Genomic DNA, 24,137 nt, shown 5'->3' with positions numbered 1-24,137 from the left:
CGAATCAGGATCACTTCGTTTGTAGCACCTTACAATAAATTGTAACAACTACAGAATGGGCCACATCCGATAGTATTACCAGAATAAGGCACCCAACCTTATTCGTATACTATAGATCATTTTCATTATTTACTCGAACCTGATCCACTTTTATGCTCCACATAGCCATGGATCTTAGTTTATTGGATTTAGGCTTTACAAGTGTAATTTACAAATTCAATAACAGTTTGATTGAAGAAATGTTGAATAACATCTTTATTGATAATAAAAAATGTTTAACTTTACAAACTGCGAGTTTTAGGACATACAACCCAACAAATTCCCACTTTGACTAAAACTCCAGTGGATAAATATATACAATGTTAAGTTCAATGAGAGAAAAACAAAAATAATAAATACAATAAACTAAGGCATCAAATACCCCTTATTTCTCCCATTTTCCCTAGTAAAAAGTATCTTGTAGTCCTAGTCGTGCTAGGTGACCCTCAAACACTTTAGCCGAGAGGGCCTTTGTAAATGGATCAGCTAAGTTGTCTTCTGAGGCCATCTACGTGACAATCACGTCTCCTCTGTGTACAATCTCCCTGATGAGATGATACTTTCGTTCGATGTACTTTCCACATTTATGGCGCCTAGATTCCTTTGAGTTTGCTCCATTGTTTTCACTGTTGGGGTTGATGCCCTAAACCTGGTAGGGTTCTATAGTTTGTAAACTCAATATGAACAAACTTGTATGTGATAAATAATATTTTATATTTTATTTACTTTGTCTATGAAATATGTGATATTTTAGTTACATTAACCACAAACCAATAAACTAACATCCAAGGTTATCGTTGTAACTTAAACATGTATGTGGAGACATACAGGTGGATCATTTTTAAGTGATAACCTAAATGGTCTGTAGTATATGGATAAAGTTAGGTACCTTATCCTGGTGACACTACGAGTATGGCCCGCTTCATAGATATTACAAATGTTGTAAAGTGCTACAAATGATCTGATCCTAATAATTCATGTATTAAATATGCAAGCGAGAACAGTCTATACAAAGGAGTTTGTGTAAGACCGGACCACGAAATTCTTAGTCTCATTATATAATGTCGTTCATAATAGAGACTTTAATTTCATCATGATGACCATAAGTAACATGACCTTAATCCTGAGTGAGTTGTAAACTCCTGCCTATGAGGGTGCTTTTGATTTGTATGGGTGAGAGTGGCCAGATCGTCGACTCAATAAACCTACCATTTTGGGGATTCGTCTGATTGGGGAGCTAGAAAATTAGCTACACAAGACGAAATTCACTCTTTCCCCGAAGTAGGGGTAAGTAGATAAATTGCTCCCTTAAGAGCTGATTTCGAGTCTTGAACAATATGGTGTCACACCCTCTCTTAGCCTGAGAGGGGTTTAGTCATAGTAGGATTATGATCTATTATTCATGAGAGGGATCAGTGGTACTTAAAGAGTTAGATGTAATTACAAGGGCAAAACGGTAATTTAGCCCAATTGTACTTACAAGCAATTTTTGAAGGGTCATCATATTATTGATTGGTTATATCCAATAGACACATAAATATATCTGTAGTGTGAAAAGTGCAGCTGTCAATCTTTAGTGGAGTGCCCGACAGTTAATAGATGGCGGATAATATAATTAAAGAGTTTAATTAATTATTCACATATCGGTGGAGCTTCAAGCTACAGGTCCATAAGGTCCTCTTTGTAGCTCAAAAAGATTTAGTTGAGAATCAGTTTTTGGGTTAATTTGAATTGTTCAGATTAATAAGAGGGAATTTAATTATATATGATATAATTAAATTGATTCAATTATATATGATATAATTGTTATAATGTATTTGATACATTATAGTTTAATTGGAGGAAATAAATATTTGAATGAGATTCAAATAGTTGTTAATTTTAATATAAATGTGATTTATATTAAATGTCATAAAATAGAGAAAAAGAACTTTGGTTTATATTGTATATGATACAATATTAAAACTATAGGTTATAAATATAATATGATAAGTTAGTTATCATATTTATTTATTATTTTGAAAAATAATCCTTTTTTCTCTTCAACCACCTTAATGGGTGGTTAAGTAGTTTTTTATGGCAAATGGGATAAATGAAAATAAGTTTCTATTTTTCCCTAAGAAGTCTACACGAAAATTACAAAGTCTATACGATAGGCATATACACTATACGATTGAGAAGCTTTTTATACGATAGAGTTCTTCCTCAATCTTCTTCCTTCTCAATACTCAAACTCCCTCCTAACCAAAATAGTCAGAGCCCACAACTCCTAGACTCTCACCCTGAGTATACAGAAGGTTCCAAGTGATTGTGTCTTCTATTTTGGTTCGTGACTTTCTTGAAGAGGGTCTTCAAGTTTTGTTGCTGTTCGAAGAGTACATGATAGTTCAAAGTTTTTTTCATGAGAAGAAGTATTCTTCAAAGGTATAATCTCTTGAACCCTATTTCTTGTTTAAAAAACATGTTGTAATTTTACTTAGAATGCATAATCTGTATGTTTACTGTAAATTCGTGTTTTCAATCTAAATGGAATTTGGACGATCCACTTCCACTCATGGTTTTCTTTAAAATGAGATCCTTCAATCACAATATAAAGTGACCAACAGGTGCATATTTGGAACTACTCCCAAGTCAGTCAAGAACTTTCTGAGCCATATTGTTTCTTTTTCTGCTTCATTTGTAGCTACATACTCATCTTCCATTATGGAGTCAGCAATACAATTTTGCTTGTACTGATCAGGCTGTTGCACAACCCTCCCACTACGTCGAGGTATACTCAACTCTTGAGAAGGATGTGAAGTACTTTCATCAACTACTCTTGTTGATGGACCTGCTCTATCAACAACTCTTATTGATGCATTTGTCGTTTCTCTAGTCATTTCTTCTATTACTAGCCTAATGCAAGATTGGTGATTCTTGATATGGTCTTCCTCTAGGAAAGTTGCATTTGTTGATACAAATACCTTATCTTCCTGAGGATCATAAAAGAAACCATCTTTTGTCTCTTTAGGGTAACCTACAAATAGGTATACCTTTGAACGATGTTCCAACTTTTTAGGATTTTGCACCAACATATATGTTGGGCATCCCCAAATTTTGAAGTGACGAAAACTACCTTTACGTCCTCTCCATAGCTCGTAAGGTGTTTCAGAAACACTTTTCAAGGGAATCATATTTAATATATACACCGCAATCTCAACTACGTGTCCCCAAAAAGAATTTGGCAACTGGCCATAACTCATCATAGAACGAACCATGTTTAACAAGATTCTATTTCTTCTTTTTTCCATACTATTTTATTGTGGTGTGCCAGGTGCTGTGAATTGTGACTGGATTCTGTGTTCTATCAAATAGTTCTGGAATTTCAAGTCCATATACTCACCACCTCGATTTGATCAAAGTGTTTTAAGCTTTTTACCTAATTGGTTCTCAACCTCTGCCTTATATTCCTTGAACTTTTCAAGTGTATCAGACTTATGACGTATTAGGTAAATATAGCCATATCTTGAATAATCATCGACGAAGCTGATGAGATATTCATACCCTCTTCTAGCTTTAACATTCATAGGACTACAAAGGTTTGAATGTACCAGCTCCAAAGGTTCTTTGGCTCTAAGATCCTCTCCTGAAAAAGATCTTTTAGTCATTTTACCCTCAAGACAAGAATCACATGCTAGTAGTGTACTGTCTTCTAACTGATTTAGATGACTATTCTTCACCAATCTCTCAATCCTGTTGAGATTAATGTGACCAAGTCTCAAGTGTCAAAGATATGCATTTGAGAAACTTTCCTTTTCTTATTTTGAGTCTCAGTTTTTTTAAACATTTCTATGTTTAAAACGGCTTTTACCTCAGTCAGTTTTAACATGTACAAGTTATTTTCTAATTTTGCAGAACAAATATTAATATCTTTCGAAGTAAGAAACACTTCATTATTTTCAAAAGAAACTTTATAATTTCATTCTAGCAAACATGAGACGGATATGAAATTCCTTTTCATAGAAGGAATAGAATAACCATTTTTAAGTAAAATTTACCTATCTCCTATAAATAACTTCATATCTCCCACTACTTTAGCTGAAACAACCTCCCCGGTCCCTACCTTAAAGGTCGTTTCGCCTTCTGTAAGTTGTCTACAGGAACTAATTTCCTGAGAGAAAATACATATATGATTAGTGGCAACTGAATATATTATCCAGGTCTTTTTATCGTTTTCCACTAAACATGTTTCAATGACTAGTAAATCACATTTACTTTGTCATTCGAATTTTTCATTCTCATCTATATTGTTCAAAACTTTAGATGAATTGGGAGATAGAGGACAATCCTCTGTTAAATCTTGTTTTAAATCATCATTTACTAGTAATTTTCATGTTGAATTGTTATTACCGTTAATTAAAGCGGAAGCGAGTATTTTAGAAGAATTCGACATGCTGAAAGTTTAAACATATTCTTATTAGTAAATTGCAACTAAATCCAAATCAAGTTTTAGCAAAAAGTAATGATGTACCTATAATTATTATTTATTTGCAATTTGTTGGGATTGGTGTCCTAATTCTCCGAGAGTCTCGTAGTTTGTAAACAGTTTGTACACATTGTTATAAATCAAATAAGTGTTATTTTATTTGCATTTACTCATATCCAATAAACTAAGATCTGTGGTTATTTCATGTAAACTTAAGCATGTATGTGAGACATACAAGTGGATCATGCCTTAAGTAAATAACCTAAATGGTCTATAGTATAAGGATAAAGGAGGGATACCTTATCTTGATGATACTACGAATACGGCCCTCTTTGTAGATATTTACAAGTGTTGTAAAGTGCTACAAATGGTCTGATCCTGACCATTCATGTGGAGACATGTGAGCAAGGGTGTCCTATACAAAGAGTTTGTATAAGATCGAACCACGAGATGATTCGTCTCTATATATAATGTCGTTGATAATTGAGAATTACATCTCACTTAAACGACCATAGGTGACATGACCTTAATCCTGAATGTTTTGAGAACTCCTGCCTTTGAGGGCGGTCCTTTGATTAGTATGGGTGAGAGTGGCCAGCTTGCCAACTCAACAAGCCTACCTTTTGGGGATTTGTCTGATTGGGGAGTTGGGAACTCAGTTACACAAGATGAAATTCACTCTTTCCCCAAAGCAGGGGTAAGTAGATAGATGACTCCCTTAAGGGCTGATTCCGAGACTTGAACATAGTGGTCACATCCTCTCTTTGGAAGAGAGGACCAGTCATAGTAGGACTATGACTTATTGTTCATTAGAGGAATCAGTGGTATTTAAGGAGTTAGATGTAACTATAGGGGCAAAATGGTAAATTGGCCCAACTATACTTACAAGCGATTTTTGAAGGATTATCGCATTGTTGATTGGTTATATGGACAAAGAATACATTTGTAGTGAGAAGAGTGCAGTTGTCAATTTTTAGTGGAGTGCCCGACAGTTAATGGATGGTGAATCTCCTGACTAAAGAGTTTAGTCAGTTATTCACGTACCATTGGAGCTTCAAGCCACAGGTTCACAAGGTCCCCCTTGGTAGCTCAATGGATTCAAGTTGAGAATCAGATTTTGGGTTAGTTTGAAATATTCAAATTAACAAGAGGAAATTCAATTATATGTGATATAATTAGTGTAATGCATGAGATACATTAATTGGAGGAATTAATATAAATATGATTTATATTAAGTATCATAAAATAGAAAAAAAAAACTATGGTTTATATGTTTCATATGATGAAATATTAAAACTATAGGTTATAAATATAATATGATAAGTTGGTTATCATATTTATTTATAATATATGAATTATATGATAATGAATTCTTTTTCTCTAATAACCGATTGAGTGGGAGGTTATTAGAAGTTTTATGGTAACCGTGAGATAAAAGGAAAATGGTTTTACAAAATTAATAATTGCTTCATTTGGAAAGTACTTACGAAAAAAAGGCTATCAAGTGAAAATTGCTTTTACTAAGCGATAGCCGTTGAAAGACTAAACGATCGTTTAAGAGTTGACAATACGATCATTGATCTTGTTGCTACACGATCGAGTAGCAAAGTCTATGTGATAGGCTTGTGTTTTCTAAACGTGTGCACTAAACGATCGTGAAGCTCAGCATGCTTCATTGCATAGTCACTGACTACACGATCACCCAGTATATGATACCTTACGCTTGTTCAGCGATCGTTAAGACGATTTTGCTTCACCATATCGTTGTTGTTTACTTGATCATTTAAGGCTTGCGTTGCATGATGCACATTGCACGATCACGGGGCCTTCATGTTTCATCGCATAGTCAAAGGTACACGATCGTTACTAAACGATCGTTTATACTCTTACAGCGTTGCTAAACAATCACAAGGATTTGTTACATGGTCAAGGACACGCGAGCTTCACTCAGATGGTTCAAGACCCGGTTTGCCTGTTTGAACCGGTGACTCATTGCCCTTTGTCACAGCTAGCTTTGTTTTTTTAGGGTTTGAGGCTAATTATCTCGGTTCATCAACTTTTATTTAATGTACATGAGATGTATGTTGTTTATATGTCACAGTGTATGACAAATAGATTTAAAACCCACCTTAGGTTATGCATTTTACTCATGCATCATATATTATAAGTGTTATAATATAGCTAATGGCATAATGAAATTACAAGAGAGCATGCGCATGCATCATGAAATATAAGAGTTATATTTATGCATGCATTAAGCATATTCATGAATCATCTTTATATTATAAGAGTTATAATATAAGGATGTATGGAAGCATGTATGCTTGGTTCATTACTTTGTTATATAAGTGTTATATACCAGTAGTAATGAATGAACAATACATGAAGCATGACACTTAGGCTTATTTATAAGAGTTATGAATGCCTTGTATATGTAGCTTCGCATTGGGTTGGTTTTAGTTGTTTCCTGTTATAAGTGTTATAATGGAAATTAGAACTAAAATCGATAAGAAAGAGTTGCATGCGAACTTAGATGAACTCATGTTTTAAAAGGGTTTTAAAATTGGATTGAGATAGACCTAAGTTCCTGGTTCTAATGAGATTAGATGCCTAAGTTTAATCTTTTGAATCGGTTTAATAGGATTAAATTGAATTCCATAAAAGATTAAATTTGTAATAAATCAATCTATGAGGAACCTTTTGTCTAAGGCTGATTCTGTCTAGGCTGGTGTATTTAAGCTGACGGAAACGAAACATCCCTACCTGGAAAGGTTAGATAGATTTGCTACAAGCATGCAACAGTTGGTCAAAGACTTCGTTAAAGAGTTTAATGAATGATGATCAAAAGTTGTTCAACTTTCCAAAGTAAGTTACTTTTGGGAAAACCTAAAAAATCACTTAGTTAAAATCGTTAGTCGTGTTTTTTCTAAGTTAACTAAACCCTAGGTTATAAAATACTCAGTGGGAGGAAAAGATGTATATGATATGTCAATTCCACTCACGTTTCTCCCTTAATGTTCACACAGTGAGATTCATGCTTGGCCTCGTGGTGCCCTGGGAGCATCCCCCTTCGGATAGTGTTTGAATGAGTCAATATCAAGGTGGACAGAGAGAATGTTTATAATAAGTGGGTGAAGGATGTGTGACAATATGTCCTGCGGTCTTCTTCATTGGTTTGTACCATGAGATCTTCTTGCACGACCTCGTGGCGCCCTGGGAGCATCCCCTTTCAGATGGTTTTTGTGCAGTTTGTCAATATCAAGGTGAACTTCATAAATGGATAGAGTCGCTTTAGTTTTTTCCCTAATCAGATTTTTTCCCTTCGGATTGACTGCTTGGGGCGAAACTCTAGGATCTAAAATGAAGGATCACACTTACGGGAAATTGTTAAGCCAGTTAATGATTTCTTGATCAAATCAATGATGGCTAGTAGTTATAGGAACAAGAGTTATTCTAGTATTAGTGACTGCTTAAAAGTGTCTCAATTTAGAGGAGGGATAAATTGACTACCCTTCGATGGCTTTTGTCCTAAACCACTGAAGCATCATTGCAAAACTAGATGTTACACGGGGTTCATTTAAGTTTTGCTAAACTATATTGGATGTTGTTTCTAAAGAATATTCCAAAATCTAATGTAGATTAATGTGTTTATTTTTCAGCAACATGTATGATTTTCCTTTAGTTGCCTCTTTTACTTTGACCGATTACATACATTGGAAAGAGTCTCTTAAAAGATATTTCATGGTAAACAACTTTGAGAATCATGGTTGAGGTGTGTCCTCAAGTCCCAACCCTTGATGCACTGCGAAATGTTCATAATACATATGAGGTATGGATGAAGGCTAACTCGTTGGCCCGACTTCATATTTTGGCTAACATACCTTATGTATTGGCCCAAAGGGTTGAGAACATGGTCATTGCACGTGTGATCATGGACTCATTGCAAGAATTGTTTGAATGTCAGTTCTTACTTTTTGAGCAAAAAGGGATGGATGACAAAGGAACCAATAGTGTTAGTTCTCAAGAAAACCTTCAGTCTTTCTTCAATGTCAAAGGACTAAAAGAGAAAGCAATTATTGCTGACTCTGGAAAAGTTCATCGACGAGAATTGTTCTCTGAAATGGAACTTAGAGCTTATTTAGGTTCTGATACTGATCCCATTACTCTCCAAAAGAGGAAGAAGTCTAAAGGCAGTAAATGTGATTTATATGTCTTGAAGACGTGTTTGGTAAAGAATGATGATTCTGCCTTGATACTTGATTCAGACGCTACTAATCACGTAGTTCTTCCTACCAAGGATTTAGTTCCAGGAAAACGTTGGAAGCAGGAAAGTTGACTCTTCGAGTCATAACTGGTGAGATTGTTTCAGTTGTTGCTGTAGGCAGGCTAAAGTTATTTTTGGAAAAGAAACGTTATCTGTTACTGATAATGTTTTTGTGGTTCCTCATATTAAGAGGAACTTAATCTCGATTTCTTGTTGAAGAAACATTCTTCACGAATCCCTCGATCAATCTTCTAATGCGTCCAACACAGCCCTCGAACGCAACAACTGGAACAACACGAACATAATGAACACAGCCTCCACGAAAGTAATCGAGTCCTATTCGATTCACGAAGTGAATGAGAATCCAGGAGTTGTGGGCTCTATATGATCTTGGCTTGAGGAAGAGACTAGAGGACAACGATCGTGTAGACAATCGAGCAAGTGAGAGATAAGATGTTGTCTATCGTATAGATGATGTGCTCGATCGTGTAGTAAATGGCAGCCTATTGCATAGACTATGTCACTCGTTCGTTTAGCTACGATCAACTGAACAACTATCGTATAGTCAAAGTTGCACGATCGTTTAGTCTCTGCCAGCTATTGCTTAGTGAAACTCTTTCACTTAATAGCTTATCCGTGAGTTCTTTCCGAATGAAACAACTCTCTAAATTTAGGAAAACATTTTTCCTTTTTATCTCACAGTTACCATAAAACCACCAATAACCTCCCACTCAATCGGTTATTAAAGAAAAAGATTTAATTATCATATAATTAATTTATTATAAATAAATATAATAACCAACTTATCATATTATATTTATAACCTATAGTTTTAATATTTCATCTCATGAAACATACAAACCATAGTTCTTTTTCTATTTTATGGTACTTAATGTAAATCATATTTACATTAATCCTCCACTTGATGTATCTCATACATCACACCGATTATATCATATATAATCGAATTTCCTCTTGTTAATTTGAACACTTCAAACTAATTCCAACAACTTATTCTCAACTTGAATCCATTGAGCTACCAAGGGGACCTTATGGACCTGTAGCTTGAAGCTCCAACGGTACGTGAATAACTGACTAAACTCTTTAGTCACGAGATCCACTATCCGTTAACTATCGAGCACTCCACTAAAGACCAACAGTTGCACTCTTCTCACTATAGATATATTTTTGTGTCCATATCAACCAATCAACAGTGCAATAACCCTTCACAGATCGCTCGTAAGTATAGTTGGGCCAATTTACCATTTTGCCCCTATAGTTACATCTAACTCCTTAAATACCACTGATTCCTCTAATGAACAATAAGTCATAGTCCTACTATGTCTGGTCCTCTCTTCCAAAGAGAGGATGTGACCACTATGTTCAAGTCCCAGAATCAGCCCTTAAGGGAGTCATCTATCTACTTACCCCTGCTTTGGGGAAAGAGTGAATTTCATCTTGTGTAACTGAGTTCCCAACTCCCCAATCAGACAAATCCCCAAAAGGTAGGCTTGTTGAGTTGGCAAGCTGGCCACTCTCACCCATACTAATCAAAGGACCGCCCTCAAAGGCAGGAGTTCCCAAAACATTCAGGATTAAGGTCATGTCACCTATGGTCGTTTAAGTGAGATGTAATTCTCAATTATCAACGGCATTATATATAGAGACGAATCATCTCGTGGTTCGATCTTATACAAACTCTTTGTATAGGACACCCCTGCTCGCATGTCTTCACATGAATGGTCAAGATCAGACCATCTATAGTAGTTCACAACACTTGTAAACCTCTACAAAGCAGGTGAAATCCGTAGTGTTATCATGATAAGGTATCCCTCCTATATCCTTATACTATAGACCTTTTAGGTTATTACTTAAGGCATGATCCACTTGTATATCTCATATACATGCTTAAGTTTACATACAATAACCATGGATTTTTGTTTATTGGATATGAGTAAATGCAAATAAATTTTGGATATGAGTAAATGCAAATAAATTTACTCTTACTTTATTCATAACAATGTGTACAAAGTTTACAAACTACGAGACTCCGGGAGAATTAGGACATCAATCCCAACAATCTCCCACTTGTTCTAATGCCTTAAGAGACTAATGTACAATACATGAAACAACAAATACATTATAATATAAACTAGGGCATACTCTATACCCTAGTATCATCTCCCACTTGCCCGAGACAAGATGCCGCATGTCCCATAGACCCAGACTCTCCAAATGACCCTCGAACATTTTAGCCGTGAGGGCCATTGTAAACGCTCCAATGCGATCTTCGGGACTATCACATCATCGTGATGCACAATCTCCCTGATCAAATGATACTTCCGTCCAATATGCTTGCCTCTACGATGACTTTGAGGTTCCTTTGAATTTTCCACAGCCTTGCTATTATCACAATAGAGTGTCATCAGTAAATACATATTTGGAACAACTTCCAAATTTGTAAGGAACTTCCTAAGCCAAACAGTTTCTTTAGCAGTTTCACAAGCGGCTACGTATTTGACTTCCATAATGGAGTCGCAATGCATCCTTGCTTGTTGCTTCACCAAACTACAGCCCCTTCATTTAGAGTGAACACTGACCCTGATGTCGATTTCCGAGAATCTCTATTAGTCTGAAAGTCAGAATCTGTTTACCCTGTAAGAATCAAATCCTTATCTCCTTACACGAGCATGTAGTCCCTCGTTCTCCGAAGATACTTGAGGATCATTTTGACCACCATCTAGTGATCTAATCCTGGATTGGACTGATAACGACTGACAATCCCTACTGCATAGCAAATGTCAGGTCTAGTACATAACATTGCATATAATAAGCTTCCAATAGCTGAAGAATAGGGAATCCATCTCATCTCTTTAACCACTTGAGGTGTATTAGGACATTGATCCTTAGACAAAATAATTCCATGCCTGAAGGGTAATAAACCCCTCTTGGAATATTGCATCATATACCTGATCAACATTTGATCAATGTACGATGTCTGAAACAAGGCCAACCTCTTGTTCTTACGATCCCGAATGATCTGGATCCCTAGAACATACTGCGCCTCTCCCAAATATTTCATTTGGAATTGGGTGGTTAGACACTTCTTAATGTCAGTCAGAAAACCTACATCATTCTCAATGAGTAGGATATCATCCACATACAGTACCAGGAAAGCTACTGAGTTATTAATGATCTTCTTGTAAACACAATTCTCATCAACATTCTAATCAAAGCCAAACAATTTGATCGCACTGTCAAATCTAATGTTCCACGATCTAGACGTTTGTTTCAGCCCATAAATGGACCTATTAAGCTTGCAAACTCTTTGCTCTTGATCTGGAACAATGAACCCCTCTGGTTGAGCCATGTAGATGTTCTTCTCAAGATTACCAATAAGAAAGGTAGTCTTGACGCCCATTTGCCATATCTCATAATCATAAAATGTGGCTATGGACAGGAGTATCCTGATAGACTTCAACATGACAACAAGTGAGAAAGTTTCCTCATAGTCCACTCCCTCGACCTGGGTATAACCCTTTGCCACGAGTCTAGCCTTAAAGGTCTGCATCTTTCCATGTACACCTTGTTTTCGCTTGTAGATCCATTTACACCCTATAGGTTTTACCCCATCAGGCTGATCCACAAGTTCCTAGACATTATTGAAGTACATAGACTCCATTTCCTGGTTCATAGCTTTAATCCACTCATCTTTGTAAACATCCACCATTGCTTATTTATAAGACAATGGATCCTCGACCCCATCATCAAATATGATGTTTTGGGCTTCAGTCAAACCCATGTAGCGTTTTGGTGGGTTCATAATAGACTCCATTTCCTGGTTCATAACTTTAATCCACTCATCTTTGTCAACATCCTCCATTGCTTATTTATAAGACAATGGATCCTCGACCCCATCATTAAATATGATGTTTTGGGCTTCAGTCAAACCCATGTAGCGTTCTGGTGGGTTCATAACCCTCCCACTACGTCGAAGCAATCTCAACTCTTGAGATGGTTGACTAAATGAACCAAAATCAACAACTTTTGTTGATATGTCAGTCAGTTCAACAACTCTTGTTGAACCCTTAGTAGTCTCACTAGAAATCTCATGTAAAACAAGCTTACTCCATGGTTTATGGTCCCTGATGTAGTCTTCTTCCAAGAAGATAGCATTTGTCGACACAAACACTTTGTTCTTAGTCGGATCATAGAAGTATCCACCCTTCGTTTCCCTAGGGTAGCCTACAAAGAGGAAAAATTTCGTACATGGTTCCAACTTCTTCGGGTCAGCCACAAGCACGTGGGCCGGACATCCCCAAATCCTAAAGTGGCATAAACTACCTTTACGGACTCTTCACAGCTCAAAAGGTGTTTCAGAAACACTTTTCGAAGGAACGTTGTTCAAAATGTAACATGCAGTCTCCACTACAAAACCCCAAAACGAGTTTGGAAGATGAGCATAACTCATCATAGACCGAACCATGTCCAACAAGGTTTTGTTTCTCCTTTCTGATACACCATTTTGCTGTTGTGTACCTGGGGTCGAGAGTTGGGACATAATTCCATGTTCTATCATATAGTTCTGGAATTCGAGGTCCATACACTCTCCACCACGATCAGATCATAGTGTTTTTATCTTCTTACCTAACAAGTTTTCAACTTCAGCCTTATAATTCTTGAACTTTTCAAGGGCTTCAGAGTTATGTTGCATTAGGTAGAGATACCCGTACCTTGAATAATCATCTATGAAATAGATGAAATATTCATACCCACCTTGAGCTCTGACACTCATCAAACCATAGAGATCTGAATGTATAAGCTCCAAGGTTTCCTTGGCTATATAACCTTTTCCAGTAAAAGGTCGTTTGGTCATCTTGCCTTCAAGGCATGATTCACATACCGGAAATGAGTTTTCTTCTAAACTCTTTAGAAGTCCACATTTCATCAACTGCTCAATCTTATTGAGGTTGATGTGACCTAACCCTAGATGCCAAATATGGTCGTTTTCCTTAGGAGAAACCTTTGATCTTTTAGCTGTTGTCACCGTACTGAACATTTCAGTATTAAGCAAGGCTTTTCTGACTAACGGCCTTAGTACATATAAGTTATTTTCCATTGAACCATAACCAATCTCCATACCATTCTTGAAAATAAACACTTCACTCTCAGAAAAGGAGACGGTATAATCTTGTTCAATAAGACAAGAAACTGAGATTAAGTTCTTCTTGATATGAGGAACTACAAAAACATTATCCAGTAACAAATAACGCTTCTTGTCCAAAAATAACTTCAGCCTGCCTACAGCAACAGTTGAAACAACCTCACCAGTACCGACTCGAAGATTCAACTCTCTCTGTGGCAACGTTTTCCAGGAACTAAGTCCTTAGTAGGAAGAACTGACGTGTTTAGTAGCACTTGAATCAAGTATCCAGGCAGAATCATCATTCTCTACCAAACACGTCTCCAAGACCAATAAATCACATTTACTATCTTTAGACTTCTTCCTCTTTTGGAGATTAGTGGGATCAGTATCAGAACTTAAATAAGCTCCAAGTTCCATGTCAGAGAACACTTCTCATCAATGAACTTCACCAGAGTCGCAACACTTGCTTTCTCTAACTTGAGGTTATCTTGGGAACTAACACTGCTAGTTTCTTTGTCATCCATCCCTTTATGCTCAAAAAGGAAGAACCGACATTCAAACAATTCTTGCAATGAGTCCATGATCTCACGTACAATGACCATGTTCTTAACCCTTTTGGCCAAAGCATCAGGTATGCTAGCCAAAATGTGAAGTCGGGCCAATGAGTTAGCCTTCATCCACACCTCATATGCATTACGAACACTTCACGGTGCATCAAGGATTGAGACTTGAGGACACTTCTCAACCTTGACAAACTCTAGGTTGGTTACCACGAAATATGTTTTATTAGACTCTTTCCACTATATGAAATCGGTCAAACTAGAGGCATTTAACGGAAAAACATTCATGTTGTTGAAAAAGAAACACATTAACCTACATTAGGTTTTAGCAAATACTCGTTGAACAACAAACAACATCCAATATGGTTTAGTAAAACTGAAATGAACCCCGTGTGACATCTAGTTTCACAATGACGATTCAAAGGTTTAGGATAAAAGTCGCCGAAGGGTGGTCAATTTATCCCTCCTCTGAATTGAGACATTCTCAACCAGCCATTAATACTAGAACAACTCTTGCTCCTATAACGACTAGCCATCATTGATTTGGTCAAGAAATCATTAACTTGCTTAACAACTTTCCGTAAGTGTGACCCTTCATTTTAGGCCCTAGAGTTCCGCCCCAAGCAGCCAATTTTAAGGGGAAAATATGATTTGGGCAAAAACTAAAGTGACCCTATCTATTTCTAGAGTTCACCTTGATATTGACCAACTGCACAAAACCCATCCAAAGGGGGATGCTCCTAGAACGCCACGAGGGAGTGCAAGAAGATCTCACTGTGCGAACCAATGAAGGAGACCACAGGACGTGTTGACACACACCCTTCACCCACTTACTATAAAAACTCTCTCCATCTACCTCGATATTGACTCATGCAAATACCATCCGAAGGGGGATGCTCCCAGGGCACCACGAGGCCAAGCATGAATCTCATGGTGTGAACACTCAGGGAGAAACGTGAGTGGAATCATTAACATATCACTTCCTCCCACTGAGTATTTTATAACCTAGGGTTTAGTTTACTTAGAAAAAACACGGCTAAGAATTTTAACTATTGACTTTTTAGGTTTGCCCAAGAGTAACTCTTACCTTGGAAAGTTGAACAACTTTTGATCATCATTCATTAAACTCTTTAACGAAGTCTTTGATCAACTGTCGCATGCTTGTAGTAAATCTATCTAATTCACCTTTCCAGGTAGGTTCCCAGGTAAGGGTGTTCCGTTTCCGTCAACTTAAATACCCCAGTATAGACAGAACCCGCCTTAGACAAAAGGTCCCTTATAGATAGATTTAATACAAATTTAATCTTTTATGTCAATCAATTTAATCTTATTAAACCGATTCAAAAGATTAAACTTAGGTTTCTAATCTCATTAGAACCTTGAACTTAGGTCTATCTCAATCTAATTTTAAAACATGAGTTCACCTAAGTTCGCATGCAACTCTTTCTTATAAATTTTAGTTCTAATTTTAATTATAATGCTTATAACAAAAAACAACTAAAACCAACACAATGTGAAGCTACACATACAAGGCATTCATAACTTTTATAAATTGGCCTAAGTGTCATGCTCCATGCATTGTTCATTCATTGCTACATTTTATATAACACACTTATATAACCAAGCAATAAACCAAGCGCATATGCTTCCATTCACCCTTATACTATAACTCTTATAAAATAAAGATGATCCATGAATATGCATACTGCATGCATAAATATAACTCTTATATTTCATGATGCATGTGCATGCTTTCTTGTAATTTCATCATGCCAATAACTATATTATAACACTTATAATATATGATGCATGAATAATTGATTAACCAACATACATCACAAGTACATTAAGTAAAGGTTGATGAACCGAGATAATTAACCTCAAATCCTCAAAAAACTAAGCTAACTATTACAAAGAACAATGAGTCTTCGGTTCAAATAGGCGAACCAGATCTTGAATCGTCTTGGCGAAGAAACGCATCTCCTTGATCGTGCACCAAATTCCGTGTGATCGCCTACACGAAAGAGTAAACTCTTTACTCAATCGTTTACCAATGCTTCCTAAGCTTAAATGGTCGTTTAGCAACGATCGTGTACCTTTGACTATGTTATGAAGCATGAAGGCTCGCTATCGTGCAAGACAAGCCTTAAGCGATCGACTAAATGACAACGATGCAATGAAGCATAATCATCCAAACAATCGCTGAGCAAGCGCGAGGTATCGTATATCGGGTGATAGTGTAATCAGTGACTATGCTATGCAGTAGGAATTGTCAGTTGATATCAGTCCAATCCATGATTAGATCACTCGACGGCGGTCAAAACGATTCTCGAGTATCTTCAGAGAACAAGAGACTATATGCTCGTGTATAGAGATAAGGATATTATCTTTACAGGATACATAGACTCTTACTTTCAGACTGATAAAGATTCTCGAAAATCGACATCAGGGTCAGTTCACTCTAAATGGAAGGGTTGTAGTTTGACAAAGCATCAAGAAGGATTCATCGCGGACTCCACTATGGAAACCGAATACGTAGCCACTTGTGAAGCTACTAAAGAGGCTGTTTGGCTTAGGAAGTTCCTTAAAGAATTGGAAGTTGTTCCAAATATGTCTTTGTCGATCACACTCTATTGTGATAACAGCGGGGTTGTGGCAAATTCAAAGAAACCTCAGAGTCATCGTAGAGGTAAGCATATTGAACGAAATTATCATTTGATCTGGGAGATTGTGCATCGCGGTGATGTGATAGTCACGAAGATCACGTCGGAGACAACGTTGCTGATCAGCTTACAAAAGCTCTCACGACTAAAGTGTTCAAGGGCCATTTGGAGATTCTAGGTCTATGGGACATGCAACATCTTGTCTAGGGCAAATGGGAGATGATCCTAGGGTATAGAGTATGCCCTAGTTTATTGTATATTGTACTTTTTTTCATGTATTGTACATTAGTCTCCCGAGGCATTAGGACAAGTGGGAGATTGTTGGGATTGGTGTCCTAATTCTCCCAGAGTCTCATAGTTTGTAAACTGTTTGTACACATTGTTATAAATCAAATAAGTATTATTTTATTTGCATTTACTCATATCCAATAAACTAAGATCCGTGGTTATTTCAAGTAAACTTAAGCATGTATGTGAGACATACAAGTAGATCATGCCTTAAGTAAATAACCTAAATGGTCTGTAATATAAGGATAAAGGAGTGATACCTTATCCTGGTGACACTACGGATACAGCCTGCTTTGAAGATATTTACAAGTGTTGTAAACTACTACAAATGGTCTGATCCTGACCATTTATGTGGAGACATGCGAGCGGGGGTGTCCTATACAAAAATTTTGTATAAGACCATACCACGAGATGATTAGTCTCTTTATATTAGCCGTTGATAATTGAGACTTATATCTCACTAACATGACCATAGGTGACATGACCTTAATCCTGAGTGTTTTGGAAACTCATGCCTATGAGGGCGGTCATTTGATTAGTATGGGTAAGAGTGGCCAGATTGCCAACTCATGACTATGAGATGATCCTTTTTGGGGATTCGTCTGATTAGGGAGCTGGGAACTCAGTTACATAAGATGAAATTCACTCCTTCCCCCAAAGCAAGGGTAAGTAGATAAATTGCTCCCTTAAGGGCTTATTTCGGATCTTGAAACATAATGGCCACACCCTCTCTTTGGAAGAGAGGACTCAGTTATAGTAGGACTATGACTTATTGTTCATTAGAGGAATTAGTGGTACTTAAGGAGTTAGATGTAACTACAAGGACAAAACAATAAATTGGCCCAGCAGTACTTACGAGCGATTTGTGAAAGGTTATCGCACTGTTGATTCGTTATATGGACACAGAAATACATCTGTAGTGAGAAAAGTGCAGATGTCGGTCCTTAGTGAAGTGCTTGGTAGTTAACGGATGGTGGATCTCGTGACTAAAGAGTTTAGTCAGTTATTCACGTACCATTGGAGCTTCAAGCCACAGGTTCACAAGGTCCCCCTTGGTAGCTCAATGGATTCAAGTTGAGAATCAGATTTTGGGTTAATTTGAAGTGTTCAAATTAACAAGAGGAAATTCAATTATATGTGATATAATTGGATGTATGAGATACATTAATTGGAGGAATTAATATAAATATGATTTATACTAAGTACCATAAAATAGAAAAAGAACTATGGTTTATATGTTTCATATGATGAAATATTAAAACTATAGGTTATAAATATAATATGATAAGATGGTTATCATATTTATTTATAATATATTAATTATATGATAATTAATTCTTTTTCTCTAATAACTGATTGGGTGAGAAGTTATTCGAAGTTTTATGGTAACCGTGAAAAAAAAAGGAAAATGGTTTTTCAAAATTAGTAGTTACTTCATTCAGAAAGTACTCACGGAAAAAGGCTATCAAGTGAAAATTGTTTTTACTAAGTGATAGCCGTTGAGAGACTAAACGATCATTTAAGAGTTGACAATACAATCGTTGACCTTTGATCGTTGCTACACAATCAAGTAGCAAAGTCTATGCGATAGGCTTGTGTTTTCTAAACGATCGAGTACATTGTCTATGCGATAGACAGCTTCATATCTCCCACTTACTTGATCGTCTACTCGATCGCATACCTCCTCTCTTCCTCAAGCCAAGATCATACAGAGCCTACAACTCCTGGATTCTCATATCGAGAATACCAAGGTAACACTTGTGGTAGTGTTCTAAATCAGTTTGTGAATTAAGTGGGACTGATTGGGTTCGAGGAGCTGTTGGTTGTTCATGCTATTCATAATCTGTTTGTTGTGTTAGATCGTTGTTGTGGATGCATTATAGACTAAACGAGGGATACTTGAAGAATGGTTCTTCAAAGGTACGCATACTCTATCCCTTAATTCTCTTTTAGCATGTTGTAATTTCTATTTATGCTGACCTTTTAGTTTCCGTTTTAGACTGTAATTGTTTATGTTCAATCTGAATGGAATTTGGAACGATTCCTTCTACTGCTCATGGAGATCTCTGTGTTAGATGTCCTTCACAACGATACTATAGTGAGTCAGAATAAGTGCTACCAAGGGGCAGTCAAATACTCCTTCACTAAAGGAAGACATTCTTGACTAAATACTATCTCCAGAATAACTCATATTTCGATAGTCATTTAGCTACCGTTTTTTGTTAGAACTTACTAATACTTTAGTAATTTTGTAAGTGTAACCCTCCATTTTCAAACCTAGAGATCGGCCCCAACGATGCTACCAAATTGGAAAGTCAATGCTGAAAAACGACCTAAGAAATCCTATCCATTTCTAGAGTTTGAGTTGTTCTGAATCCTATGTTACAACCCTCCGAGGGGATAGCAATCGTTAAATGATTAGCAAGGCCGACTTAAAGACGACAAGCAAGTGCGACATAGGAATCTTCCCACATTTAGAGAAGTAGTAGGTGTTCCTCTTCTATACACACACATTTCCACTTAAATCATGCAATTGAAAAAAATTCATAAAAAATCTTCAATTTTCAGAGTTTGGGGAGAGATTTTGACAGAAAAATTATTTTCTGCTAAAGAACATTATCTTCCCCAAAAACCCTCTGATATCCTTCACCAGATTCACTTCAATTTGGAGTTCCACCACTCAAATTCAAGCCTGAGAATAGTAGAGAAGATCTCTTGGTGGTTCACTAAAGATTTGCAGCTGAGAATACATGAGGAGCAGCTTGGATCGGAGAGGAATTCTTCAAAGGTATGTGTTTCTTGAAACCATCTTATTACCCTTTGAACATGCTTACTTTAATGTCAAAATTAAGGAATTAGAATGCTTAATGATCCTATTTTTCTTCCGCTACTTGTTTCTGTATTCCATCAATTGGTATTAGAGCATCGTTGAAGCATTCAATTCGGTTTAATTTTGGCTTGGTGGGTGTTTTTCATAAGTTGTATGAAAATGATGAACTGATATGGTTTTTCTGAGTTTTGGCATTGTTTTCTCTTCAATTATGTTGTAATTCTTGTAATTGGCTCTTGTTTGATGGGCCTTAATGTGTGATTAGGTGTCTGTATTTCGATTGGAGACATTAGAGTTACAATTAGGATGTAATTGAAGAAAGAAGTGAAGAAGGTCAAGCAGCAGGAACTGGATTTTCAATCACTGCCCAATACTTGATGCACGATGCCATAATTAATGAGCAACTCAATGGTATTTTACGAAATACTCGATGCACGATGCCATAATCGATGGTACTTGATGCTCATACTCAATGGTATTTTGTGAAATACTCGATCCATGATGCCATACTCGATGTACTCGATGCTCATACTCAATGGTATTTTATGAAATACTCGATGCATGATGCCATACTCGATGGTACTCGATGGTATTTTATGAAATACTCGATGCATGATGCCATACTTGATGGTACTTGATGGTATTTTATGAAATACACGATGCAAGTTGGCATACTCGATGCTAGAGGGCATACTTGATTCTCAATGGCATACTCAATGCTTGATGGTACTCGATGGTTTTTGCCCATTTCAGCCCAATTTTGAGCATTGGAGATTTGATTCGAGAGGTTCGGGTCCAGTTCAAGGTGGTTCAAGCAATCCATAAGTGTTTTGGAGCCGGGTTTTGCTGAATTTTGTAATAATTAGGCCTTTACTTGCTTGAAAATGCCAAAACTAAAGCCATATCCATTTGTGTTTAATTATTTATGCATGTGATGTATGTTATAATTAAATAAATCTTGTATGTGCATAAAGCATGCTATGTAGATTTAAAATCTTACCATAGGAAGCATGTTACATACATTAAAAGTATGTTATCAAGTGTTATAATATATAATATGCATGTATAGGGTTTCAAATGGTGGGTCAATCTACATGGCATGCTTTATACACATACAAAATTTATTTAATTATAACATACATCACATGCATAAATAATTAAACACAAACTGGTATGGTTTTAGTTTTGGCATTTCAAGCAAACAATGGCCTAATTATTACCAAATTCAGCAAAAATCGGCTCCAAAACACTTTTGGATTACTCAAACCACCTTGAACCGAACCCGAACCTCTCGAACTGGACCTCCAATGCTCAAAATTGGGCTGAACTGGGCAAAAACTACAGAGTACCATCAAACATCGAGTATGTCATCAAGCATCGATTATGCCCTCCAACATCGAGTATGCCAACTTGTACCGAGTATTTCACAAAATATCATCGAGTATGGCATCATGCATCGCGTATTTCATAAAATACCATCGAGTATGGCATCATGCATCGAGTATTTCACAAAATACCATCGAGTATAAGCATCAAGTACCATCGAGTATGGCATCATGGATCGAGTATTTCACAAAATACCATCGAGTATGAACATCGAGTACTATTGAGTATGGCATCATGCATTGAGTATTGGGCAGTGGCTGAAAATCCAGTTCCTGCTACTCAACCTTCTTCACTTCTTTCTTCAATTGCATCCTAATTGCAACTCTAATGACTCCAATCAAATTACAGACACTTGATCACATATTAAGGCCCATCAAACAAGAGCCAATTACAAGAATTACAACATAATTGAAGAGAAAATAATGCCAAAACTCAGAAAAACCATATCAGTTCATCATTTTCATACATCTTATATAAAACACCCACCAAGCCAAAATTAAATTGAATTGAATGCTTAAATGATGCTCTGATACCAATTGATGGAATACAGAAACAAGCAGCGGAAGAAAAACAGGATCATTAAGCATTCTAATTCCTTAATTTTGACATTAAAGTAAGTATGTTCAAAGGGTAATAAGATGGTTTCAAGAAACCAGAGGGCGTGACTTACAGAACGGTCTCGAAGGCCCAATGAATTGGGATTTCCCTATTGGGCTAGGTCATTTCGCCTGGTATGCTTTCCCGCTTATCGCGCAACTATTCGACTCTGCATTGTTCACAAAATTTCGAATCTTCTTTCCCCTAGCCACAAGTCATCCCCGTATTTTGCCATATACGTGGGTTCGGTCCTCCAAGGCCTGTTTGAGTTAAATAAGCTCTTCTTACTCAGAAGAGCAAAGAGTGTATTTCCCAGCCTGCCAACTTGTCTGTCTGTCCCTAGTATGCCTGCCAGCGAGTCCCATCTGTTTAATTAGAAAAGCACCGATTGATTTAGCACCTTCTAAGATATCATCTCGTTGAAGAAACGCTCAATTTTTCGTGCTCGTGCTACGCATACCTTTGAAGAATTCCTCTTCAATCCAAGCTGCTAACATTATCTCAGCTTCAAATCTTTAGTGAACCACCAAAAGATCTTCTCTACTATTCTCAGCCTTGAATTTAAGTGGTGGACTTCCAAATTGAAGTGAATCTGGTGAAGGATATCAGAGGGTTTTTAGGGAAGATAATGTTCTTCAAAAGAAAACAATTTTTCTGTCAAAATCTCTCCCCAAACTTTGAAAATTGAAGAGTTCTATGAACTTTTTTCATGCAAACACCACTGAACAAAGATTATGCCAGCTTCAATTGCATGATTTAAGTGGAAAATGTGTGTGTTTAAAGGAGGAACACCTGCTACTTCTCTAAATGTGGGAAGATCCCACTAGAATTGAATTTCCATTTCAATTAACTTTAATTAATTCTAAAATTAATTAAAACTTAATTTAATTAATTCACAATTAATTAAATCCAAAATTTTCAAAAACCAATTTCTAAAATAGAATTGAAATTGAAAATTAATTTATTTTTAATTAATTAAATAATAATTTAATATCAAATATTAAATTAATCACACACCTAATTTTAAACATGAATCATATTCATATAATTAATATTTATATCAATATTAAATATTATTAACTCTCCAATTTCGTTTAATTTTGCTAAATTAAACGTTAAATAATTATATCGAATATAATTATGCAAACCCTAATTTTTTAATTTGAACTTATTCAAATTCAAACCCTAACTTCAATTTGAAAATTCAATTTGTACAATTCAAATTGATATCATTCCAAATTTACTCAGTTTATTAATTCAAGGTGTTCATTACGAGCTAGTAGAGAGACTTTATGGACGAGCTCCTACAATTTAAGATTAATTGGTTAAAATTCTTTAGACCAAATTAACCAGTATTTGCTAACTATCAAGTCACACCACTATAGCTCGATAATTGCACTCTCCTCAATGTAGATATATCTGAATCCACTTTTTTTTAACCATAATCAGTAAGTCGATCATTTACAGGTTGTTCATAATAACGGTTGAGTCAATATGTTGTTTTACCCCCAATATTATATCTTGCTCCTTAAGTTCCACCAATCCTCTAATGAACAATTGGTTTTTGATCTAATCACTAAACCCGATCCCTCTCGGGCCAATGAGAAGATGAGGCCCCTTGTTCAATACCTGGGTTTAGTACTTAAAAACAACCTTTCTCCTATCCCTCAATTGGGTAGGCATGAATTCCGTCTTGCACCCTATGTCCCCAACTATCTACCCGGTCTTACCCCTAAAATGGGAGGCTTATTGAGCTGGCACTGCCTCATCTATGCAAATCTAAGAATAATCCCGAATAAACAGGAGTTCATAGTTAGCTCAGGATTAAGATCGAGTTACTTATGTCATCTAAGCAAAATAGTCAATCTTAAACAGTAAACGGCGTTATAAAGTAAGAGT

Source organism: Benincasa hispida, chromosome 10 (genome assembly GCF_027475165.1).
Source record: "Benincasa hispida cultivar pf3 chromosome 10, pf3_genome.v1.1, whole genome shotgun sequence".
Lineage (NCBI taxonomy): Eukaryota > Viridiplantae > Streptophyta > Magnoliopsida > Cucurbitales > Cucurbitaceae > Benincasa > Benincasa hispida.
Note: the sequence above shows the minus strand (reverse complement) of the source record.